This window comes from Balaenoptera acutorostrata, chromosome 4 (genome assembly GCF_949987535.1).
Source record: "Balaenoptera acutorostrata chromosome 4, mBalAcu1.1, whole genome shotgun sequence".
NCBI classification, from domain to species: domain Eukaryota; kingdom Metazoa; phylum Chordata; class Mammalia; order Artiodactyla; family Balaenopteridae; genus Balaenoptera; species Balaenoptera acutorostrata.
In genome coordinates, this window is record NC_080067.1 from 11,988,750 (window position 1) to 12,000,041 (window position 11,292).

Sequence of the window (11,292 nt, forward strand, 5' to 3'; positions counted from 1 at the left end):
TTTATTTTAAAATCTATTTTATCTGATATGAGTATAGCTACTCCAGCTTTCTTTTGATTTCCATTTGCGTGGAATATCTTTTTCCATCCCCTCACTTTCAGTCTGTATGTGTCCCTAGGTCTAAAGTGGGTCTCTTGTAGACAGCATATATATGGGTCTTGTTTTTGTATCCATTCAGCCAGTCTATGTCTTTTAGTTGGGGCATTTAATCCATTCACGTTTAAGGTAATTATCGATATGTATGTTCCTATGACCATTTTCTTAATTGTTTTGGGTTTGTTTTTGTAGGTCCTTTTCTTCTCTTGTGTTTCCCACTTAGAGAAGTTCCTTCAGCATTTGTTGTAGAGCTGGTTTGGTGGTGCTGAATTCTCTTAGCTTTTGCTTGTCTGTTAAGCTTTTGATTTCTCCATCAAATCTAAATGAGATCCTTGCTGGGTAGAGTAATCTTCGTTGTAGGTTCTTCCCTTTCCCCTTCATCACTTTAAGTATATCATGCCAGTCCCTTCAGGCTTGTAGAGTTTCTGCTGAGAAATCAGCTGTTAACCTTATGGGAGTTCCCTTGTATGTTATTTGTCGTTTTTCCCTTGCTGCTTTCAATAATTTTTCTTTGTCTTTAATTTTTGCCACTTTGATTACTGTGTTTCTCCTTGGGTTTATCCTGTATGGGACTCTCTGCCCTTCCTGGACTTGGGTGGCTCTTTCCTTTCCCATGTTAGGGAAGTTTTCGACTATAATCTCTTCAAATATTTTCTCTGGTCCTTTCTCTCTCTCTTCTCCTTCTGGGACCCCTATAATGCGAATGTTGTTGCATTTAATGTTGTCCCAGAGGTCTCTTAGGCTGTCTTCATTTCTTTTCATTCTTTTTTTTTTTTATTCTGTTGTGCAGCAGTGAATTCCACCATTCTGTATTCCAGGTCACTTTTCCGTTCTTCTGCCTCAGTTATTCTGCTATTGATTCCTTCTAGTGTAGTTTTCATTTCAGTTATTGTATTGGTCATCTCTGTTTGTTTGTTCTTTAATTCTTCTAGGTCTTTGTTAATCATTTCTTGCATCTTCTCAATCTTTGCCTCCATTCTTATTCCGAGGTCCTGGATCATCTTCACTATCATTATTTTGAATTCTTTTTCTGGAAGGTTGCCTATCTCCACTTCATTTAGTTGTTTTTCTGAGGTTTTATCTTGTTCCTTCATCTGGTACATAGCCCTCTGCCTTTTCATCTTATCTGTCTTCCTGTGAATGTGGTTTTTGTTCCACAGGCTGCAGGATTGTAGTTCTTCTTGCTTCTGCTGTCTGCCCTGTGGTGGATGAGGCTATCTATGAGGCTTGTGCAAGTTTCCTGATGGGAAGGACTGGTGGTGGGTAGAGTTGGCTGTTGCTCAGGTGGGCAGAGCTCAGTAAAACTTTAATCTGCTTGTCTGCTGGTGGGTGGGGCTTGGTTCCCTCCCTGTTGGTTGGCTTGAGGCGACCCAACACTGGAGCCTACCTGGGCTCTTTGGTGGGGCTAATGGCAGAGTCTGGGAGGCTTCACACCAAGGAGTACTTCCCAGAACTTCTGCTGCCAGTGTCCTTGTCCTCACGGTGAGCCACAGCCACCCCCTGCCTCTGCAGGAGATCCTCCAACACTAGCAGGTAGGTCTGTTTCAGTCTCCCCCAGGGTCACTGCTCCTTCCCCTGGGTCCCGATGCACACACTACTTTGTGTGTGCCCTCCAAGAGTGGGGTCTCTGTTTCCCCCAGTCCTGTCAAAGTCCTGCAATCAATTCCCACTAGGCTTCAAAGTCTGATTCTCTAGGAATTCCTCCTCCCGTTGCCGGACCCCCAGGTTGGGAAGCCTGACATGGGGCTCTGAACCTTCACTCCAGTGGGTGGACTTCTGTGGTATAAGTGTTCGCCAGCCTGTGAGTCACCCACCTGGCAGTTATGGGATTTGATTTTACTCTGATTGCGCCCCCCCTACTGTCTCACTGTGGCTTCTCCTCTGTCCTTGGATGTGGGGTATCCTCCTTGGTGAAGTCCAGGGTCTTCCTGTCAATGATTGTCCAGTAGCTAGTTGTGATTCTGGTGCTCTCACAAGAGGGAATGAGAGCACGTCCTTCTACTCCGCCATCTTGGTTAATCCTCCTTGGTTTGCTATCTTAATAGGTAGTTTAATTTTGAAATCTAATTGCTGGATTTCTTGCAAACCAATTTTCCTTGTATTTTCTTCAAGGGTCTTTTAAAAGACCCACTTAAATGATTTCCAGAAAACATGTAGCAGGCTCACAAAACCTTTTGAGACCCAAATTCCTTCCCAGTCAGAAAACCTTAAACCATATTACTTTGTGTGTAGAGGTGGTTCAAGTATATATAATGATAGAATAAATGTCTATTAAACTAAAAAAAATTTTTTTTGGTAATGGGTTGGGAACAATGTTTATAACAAATCTCTACAGTTTACTGGTCAGAAGCTGCATCTCTAAGTAACTGACATTTCTCTTTCATGAATATAATCTTATCTAATTATTTTAGAGCTCACCAAGGTTCAAGCCTCTCACTTTGTCTCTGCTAGTTCCAAATATTTTTTACCTTTAAATGGAAAAAAAAGTTAAGTTTTAAATTCTGAAAATTCAATGGTTATTATAGTATTCACCATGGGAAGGGGGTGAGCAGTAGCGTGAGAAAAGGTTAGTTAAAAAACAAACAAACTAGCTAAAATTACAACATATACAGAAACTTATTTCCAAAATGAAGGGAAAAAAAGAGGGAAGGGGAAAGCGGCACAAACAAAGTCCTGAAGCCAAATCTGAAGAGGACATAGAAAGAAAAACGAAAATGTAAGAAAGTATCATCAATGGGACTCTTTTACTCTTTCAATGATTTAGTTATAGATATAGATTATTAGTCTTCTCTCTATACATGTAACAAATGCCAAACAACTCACTATTATGAAATTTTAAAAATTGACTCTTTCACATTTATTAAAAATGTTAAAAATCACATACTTTTCTTCCCTTCCTTCAGTTCAAATTCTGAACTGAAATGTTACATGTAACAATAGCTGGTTCTAACTTCTATACAAAGTTAAACCATACTGAACTCCTTTGCCAATATAAGGAGCTATGTAATTTCTATCACACTTGCCTCCAATTTAGGCATAAGAAACATTTCTCAAAGCAACTCAGAAGGAACAAGTCAGGGGAAAGAAAGTTATGAAGAAGAGAGAAAAGAAGACTAGCAGATAAAACAAATACTCTGAAAAACTCAAATCTGCCATTCAAGTACTGAAAATACCCCAAAAGGGACAATGAATGGGATCTATTATAATGAAGTCAGCAAAATAAAATGCAAATCTCAAGCATGATAAATGGCCCTGATGGGCTTTCTGCTGAAAGGCATAAGACTAGTGATTCAGTCCACAATTCCTTTTGGACCCTAAAGAAGGGGTTCAATAGAAAGTTGTCATTCTGTTTTGCAATTTTTTCTTGGTTGTCTTCAGGAAGTAGTAGCTTGTTTCTTCCCTCCATGTTATGCAGACCATTTCTTTAAACCCCAAAAGAATAATAATTTTCATATAGTAAAAGACTTCTTTTAGAAAATGGAAAAAAGAATATGAGGCCACGACAATGATGTTAACGGTTACTCTTCAATGCTTCTTTAGTTGCCATGATCAGTGGTGTCAAGCTTGTTAATGGTTTGGCCAGTTTCAGGAAGGGATACTGTAACAATTCTCTGGCTGAACTCCTTTTCTCCACATCCATCTCCAAACATCGATTTAAGAAATCCCAAAATATTGGGGAAAGTTTCTCTGGGTTTTGAAGTTCTGGGGTTCCATTAGTCGGTATCAGGTACAAAGCCCTCAAAGGATTTTCACTGAGGTATGGAGGCTCTCCTTCTACCATCTCAATAGCCATAATACCCAGAGACCAGATGTCTACCTTAGGGCCATAAGCTTTCCGTGTAACCACCTCTGGTGCCATACAGTATGGCGTTCCAACCATAGTACTTCGCTTGCTCTACTCAGTAGTGATCTGGGCACAGAAACCAAAGTCAGTAAGTTTAACAGATCCTTCCATGCCCAAAAGCACATTGTCACTTTTGATGTCTCTATGGATCACTTGATTAGCACGTAAAAACTCCAATGCCTGTGAACACTCTCTGCATACAGCAGCAATCTGTGCTTCATCCATTCAGGTCTCTGTTACAACATCAGTAAGTGATCCCCCAGCAATGTACTCCATTACCACAAACAATTCGTCTCCCACCAGGTAACTGTCTAAGAAGTTAACTATGTTGGGATTGTTTAATTCTTTCATCACCAGAATCTCATTAATGATCAATTCCTTCTTTGGCTGTTTCTGTAAATTAATCTGCTTAAAGCAACCTCTTGTCCCAATGCCACATCAGTAGCAGTGAAAACTGTGCCAGAAGCCCCTTGCCCAATTTTTTCATATCTTGTATACTTTTTCTTAGGGTCACCTATGCTTACAATAGTTCTTAATTTCTCCATAATCTCTTCATCTGTCATTTTGGCCTTCTTTGTCTGTTCGTCTGAAGTCTTGGCACCACTGTCAACATTAGAATCACCAACTGGGGCAGGAATAGGATCAGTTACAGACCGTGTATAAATTGATTTTGTATGATCTGGTCATGGGGCAATAAGAGGAGGAGGAGTCTCTTCATCATCATCTTCTTCTTCTGTTACTACTGCTGTTTCCGAACCCTTGGTATTCAGTGCTGGTGTTCCAGACTGGAAGCCATCTTTCTCAGGAGGAGTAAAGCTCAGATATTTCTGCGTCACTGTGTTGGAGTCATAGAACTTTAAGACATCCAGCACAGCCCGAGGATTCTTCTTTTGCTCTAGTTTTGTGATATTGGAGGTCTGTAATAATCGAGCCCACTGTTCTGGCATGCCAGTGAATTCTCCAGTAACAGCATCAAAGGCGACATGGATGGTGTGCTCAAAATCATATGGAGGAGAAATTTCTGGCCTTTCCTTCTCTTTCTTCTTACTTCCTTTCTCTGTGCTTGAGAATATAGAGATGATTTTATTCCTGGGGTTTTTTTTCCTCTGGAGCAGAGGTCAACGGTTTCAAACTGTGATTGGCTGACACAGGGTCTTTGCCTCCAGTGCTAAAAATGGTACTGCTCATTTGCACTGGGGGAGGGCGCTGGAGGCTTGTCTTCCAGTTCTCCGTTATCAGCCATGATTCAGAATTATGATATGGCCCCTGGAGAGGAAAGGTCTCTGCCCCAGCGAGGAGCCTCCGGCCGAGCTCCCTGCGGGCTCAGGAGCCGCCCCAAACTCTCGCTCTCTTTACCCTCACACTGTCCTTAATCCATTAGAACCACCTATTCTTTAAGATTCACACTTTCATTTATTTGCCATTAGATGAAAATTTGTTGGGGAATGGAAAACTTATTCTTAAAGTATCTTCTTTCAAATTACTTGCAAGCCTCCTTAAGGAGGCGTTAATGGGAGGTTGATGTAGAAACTGAGGAACAGAGAATCCAATTATATCACATCATTTTTTGGAAAGTTGCTGGATTAATGCCCTGGGGAAGGTTTGTAATATAGTAGGCAATATCATAGGTGTCTCAAATCAGTGCCAAGCTCCCTAGAGTCATCACATCAACCTTGAGAGTTGAACTGGCTTGCTCAAGTACATGGAGCCAAAGGTCAAGCTGAAACCAGAATCAAGGCTTCCTTTGGAGTCAAGACTTCTCCCAGTATTTTCTGTTGCTGTAAAATAATATAACAGATGTGGTTATCTCACACCCTGAGTCACTGCCAAGGAGAAAATGAAGCATGCACAGTAGAAACATGTCTTAGAGAAGCAGGATGGCTACACTTACACCTTCTGCAGAGAGGACTCAGCTGTTGGGTGGCTGCTATTTCTGGGCACTGTGATATCATTTCTACGCAATATTCTGCTTAAAGGGCCCGAGACTGCAAAGTGATTTAGACACTGTGAGATTCTTGCTTAAGCTCTTTGATAAGTTTAAAGAGGGCTTGAACTCACATTTTTACCCCAAGGCAGATTGCTCACAGGTCTTCATTTTACATGAAGCAGACTCTGGGGAGTTGAGTGACAGTATGGCCTTGGAGATTTTCATTGAAGGGTTTGAAGCAGATGTTTGAAGTACAGCCATGCGATGGACCTGGAATCAGGTTACCTGGGACAGAACTTGACTGTGCATGACTGTGTAGCCCTGGGACGCTGCTTAAGCCTTTCTGGGACCCGACCTTTTCATTTCCATCAACAAAATGAACAGAGTAAGGCCTGCTTAGCTGGCTTTTCCTAGATTTGAGGCGAGGAACACGGAGATGAGCACAGTTACAAAGTAGCAATCAATTGAAAGTGAAAATTGAACCAATCAAATAAAAAATATAAAGTACAATATACACAACAAAATAACTGCTTTATTAATACACAGTGCAAAGTATAGGTGATCCTCTACTTGCACAGAGTCTGAGTTTCAAATTAGGGGGAATACGTTTTCACTTTTACATAGTGAATTTCTAAGAAGACTTATTTAACAAGCACTTAAAGAGTGCTTTTAAGTGCCAGGCATGGGTAAGCTGTTTTACAATAATGAACTCATTTGATCCTTATCACCAGACTACGAGGTAGATGCTATTATTGCTCCCATTTTACAAATGGGGAAACTGAGAAGAGAAGCAACTTGCCCAAGATCCAAATATTAAGTAGCAGATTTGAGATTCAAACCTAGGCTGTCTATCTCCAAGAATCCTTGCTTTTAACCCCACTGCACTCTGCTGAGGATGGCTGTGAGGTTAGTTAGATAGAAGATAAAGATGTGGTGTTCCCTGTTCCAGTTGGAACATCTCATTCAATGTGATTGCCATGTTGTTCTTATTTTTAAATATATGGGGTTTCTTAGAGTCAAAAATTAGAAATGGAATTGGGAGTGGATGATTTCCATGGAGGCCTTTGGAACTAGATCCAAGTCTAGGGGAGGGAAGTCTGGTGTTCTGCTTCTTCTGGGAACTTGTAAAAGGCTAGCCTGATTTTATCAGGCAGATGTGCTTCTGAGACACTTGAATATTTCCTCATACCACAGTGTTTATCAGGTCATCCAATGCTTGTATAAAAATACAAGCAAAATCATCCAGAAATGTTTATGTTCCACCAAATGAATTCAGTGTGTGCAACGGTGGTTCTACCACATGCCCTATATGATTTTTCCTTTTATAGCCATATCTGGACAACTTTAAACAGATGAAGTCTGAGGTATATACTTCGGGTGTTTACAAAATTCTTCCTGAGTTGGGTCAGCAAGACCATAGTCCTTGCACAATTGAAAAAATATGGCAACATATCCTTCTTTATTTTTATAATTGGTCTGGGGAAGGACATAGTTGTGTGTGTATTTTTTTTAAATCAACTGTATTCAGGTATAATGAATATACAATATGATGCACTCATTTTAACTATATGAAGGCATAATTTTAATTATGAGGTATCTTTCTCTCTCTAGGTACATATCTAAAATGGAGACTTGGGAGACATTTTGAGGGATCATCTTCCTTGCAGCTGGTTTTGGCTTCATCAAGTCACAGAGAATTGGTAACGCATTGGGTTCTTTAAGCCAAAAATTATGACCTTGCCAGGAATAGAGTGGTAGTGACAATATTAAAAGAAAATATTACAGGAGTTTCATACTTAACAAAAGGGAAATGATTCTTTTAAGGAGAATTTAGAATCTGAAAGCTTTTAGTTGATGATGGGCCCTTGATATTTTTCAAAGCTTAACCTCAAATGACGAAAAATAAATATTAAAAGATGCTATCCTTCTGAATGTGTTACCAAGCTCTCAAATGCTTTTGTAAATGTGGACCTATTCTATTGACTCTGCATTTTGCTTTGTCTTCTTTGGCTGTGCTCTTCCACAGGGCAATTGTCATCACAAGGTGAATAGTTTCCCCGAGTGCTAAGGACACTTCTGCAACTTTTTTTTGCAGTCATTTTAACTTTGGGGACTTTTCAAGATGAAATCATCAAGAGAAGATTGTATGAGTAACCTGAAGCTCCCACTGAGACAATATTGAGTTTTAAATGTTCAGAAATATTTACACAGGCTGTTATTTATCGGGAAAAAACATGAAGTCTCTAAATTTCCCTTTGGCTCTGACTCCTCTCAGTGTGAACAGAAGCTGTGACAGTGAATCTTCTCCTGCTTCAAACACCTTCTAAAATGACAAAAATCTAGTCGTTCAGAAAGTAACAATGTATGAAAATGTAATATATCTCTCAAGTTGCATGTGATGAAACCATATCTTTGCCTGAAAGACATTCTATAGCTGTGAGGTTTCTCCTGATTGGAAAGATCAGGGAAACACTTCCTGGTCTGTGTTTGATCTCTTCTGAAAGAGCTTTTAAGGGGACAAAGCAGGTGGCCATCCCTGGAGCATTCACTGGACCCTCTCCTCTCAAGAGGATTGCATTTGGAGGGCCAAAGGGAAGGGAAACTTAAAGGGCCTCAAGCTCATTGATTATCATCCTTTTCAATAATCCTGACTTCACTTGGCTTTATGATTGAGATTAGGCAAACTTCCCAGAGGTGGGACTCAGGAATCTAGAAGTGACTGTCCCTTCAGGATTTACTGTCCCTGAAGTACACAAACCTTCTCCAGCCCTTTTCTGCCTAAACTCTCATGTGGTCTTTGCCTTTCTGTAACATGGGCTTTCAATTTAATCTTCTTTATGGCAGTCCAGGGTATGGGCTAGATGTCAAGGGACCTGGTTTCTAATGCTGGCTCTTCGAACAGATTTACACATGTTACTTTGCCTTTCTAGGTCTTATTTTCCTTATCTGTGAGATAGGTGAATTGAATTCATTCTATACTTGCACTCTTCAATACAGTGGGCACTAGATACGTGTGACTATTTAAATTAAAATACAATAAAATTCAGTAAAACTTAAAATTTCATTTCTCTCAGTCACACTAGCTACAGTTCAAGTGCTAAACAGCCACACATACCTAGTGGCTGCAGTATTGCACTGCATAGTTTTATAGGGTTATTCTACCTCTAGAATTTTCTGATTCCCTGATTTGGTTTCATTCATGTTCAACGTTCCCATCCTTGTAAGTGAAGTCTTCTCCCTTCTTCCCCCCCTCTCACCCTCTCTCTTTCCCAAACATTTCCTTCCACCAACATTTTTTGGGTGACTACTCTATGCTAGACACTTGAGTGGTGGACCAACAAACAAAATGTATGGTATCTGTTTTCACGGAGCCCACTCTAGCTGGGGAGGTTGTCATTAATTGAAGAAGCACACTAATGAATGTTATGTTACAAACCAGGATAAAAGGACATGATTCTATGGGAATTTACCAGAAGAAGAAAAAAAGAGAAAAAAGAAATTTGATGGAGGGAACAACATTTCTTAAAAAATTGAAGTATAGTTGATTTACAGTGTTACAAAGGAGAACAGTATGGAGGTTCCTTAAAAAACTAAAAATAGAGCTACCATATGATCCAGCAATCCTACTCCTGGGCATATATCTGGAGAAAAACATGACTTGAAAGCATATGTGCACCCCAATGTTCATTGCAGCACTGTTTACAACAGCCAAGACATGGAAGCAACCAAAATGTCCATTGACAGATAAATGGATAAAGAAGATGTGGTACATATATACAATGGAATACTATGCAGCTATAAAAAAGAATGAAGTAATGCCATTTGCAGCAACATGGGTGGACCTGGAGATTAGCATACTAAGTGAAATAAGTCAGGCAGAGAAAGACAAATATCATATGATATTGCTTATATGCAGAAGCTAAAAAAAAAGATACAAATGAACTTATTTACAAAACAGAAACAGATTCACAGACTTAGAGAAGGAACTAATGGTTACCGGGGGTAAGGGTGGCAGGGGGGAGGGATAGATTGGGAGTTTGGGATTGACATGTACACGCAGCTATATTTAAGATAGATAACCAGCAAGGACCTACTGTATAGCAGCAGGGAACTCTGCTCAGTATTCTGTCATAACCTAAATGGGAAAAATTTTTGATAAAGAATAGATACATGTATATGTATAACTGAATCACTTTGCTGTACACCTGAAACTAACACAACACCGTTAATCAACTATACTCCAGTGTAAAATAAAAATTAAAAAAAAAAGAAATGATGGAGGGAAAAGCATTTTGTTTTAATTGAAGTATAGTTGATTTACAATGTTGTGCTAGTTTCTGATGTACAGCAAAGTGATTCAGTTATTCATATATATAAGTATAATATGTGTATATATATATATATATATATATATATTCTTTTTCAGATTATTTTCCATTATAGGTCATTACAAGATATTGAATATAGTTCCCTGTGGTATACAGTAGGCCCTTGTTGGTTATCTATTCTATGTATAGTAGTGTATATCTGTCAATCCCAAGCTCCTAATTTATCCCTCTCCTGCCTTTCCCCTTTGGCAACCACACGTCTGTTCTCTATGTCTGTGAGTCTGTTTCTGTTTTGTACATAAGTTCATTTCTGTCATATTTTAGATTCCACATATAAGTGATATGAGATTTGTCTTTCTCCGTCTGACTTACTTCACTTAGTATGATAATCTCTAGGTCCATCCATGTTGCTGCAAATGGCATTATTTCATTCTTTTTTATGGCCAAATACTATTCCATTGTGTATATATACCACATCTTCTTTATCCATTCATCTGTCGATGGACACTTAGGTTGATTCCATGTCCTGTCTATTGTAAATAGTGTTGCAGTGAACATTGGGGTGCATGTATCTTTTTGAACTGTAGTTTTCTCCAGATATATGCCCAGGAGTGGGATTGCTGGATTATATGGTAGCTCTATTTTTAGTTTCTTAAGGAACCTCCATACTGTTTTCCATAGTGGCTACACCAATTTACATTCCCACCAACAGTGTTGGAGGGGGAACAGCACGTTAAAGGCCAGTGGCAGGTAGAAGCGTGGAGAGTTTAGAAGCTGGGCTAAGGAGCCTGGAACACAGGCAGAGAAGTGCAGAGGGTAGAGAGACAAAGCTACAGAGATAGTGCAGGGCTAGCCCAAGCCAGGGTTTAACACTCCTGGCACAAAACCAAATGTAAATGCTGTTACCCAGTTGGGATAATTATGCACTGAGTCACAGAAAAACAAAGTTGGAGTTGAAGAGACCAGGTCATGTGGTCAACCCCTTTATTCTAGGGAAACGCAATCCGAGGACCAGAGAGATGAGCTGTGTGCTCAGGTCCTGCAGCCACCTGGTGTCTGATCCCCTCCATGCTGGAGACCAGGGTGGGCCCAGCTGG

The 11,292-nt window shown here is 39.9% G+C and overlaps 1 pseudogene; it reads right to left on the bottom strand.

Annotated features, from left to right (window-relative positions):
- Positions 1-3,607: 3,607 nt before the first annotated feature.
- LOC103001232 (serine/threonine-protein kinase PAK 2-like) lies at positions 3,608-5,183 on the bottom strand (annotated as a pseudogene).
- Between the last annotated feature and the right edge of the window lie 6,109 nt (positions 5,184-11,292).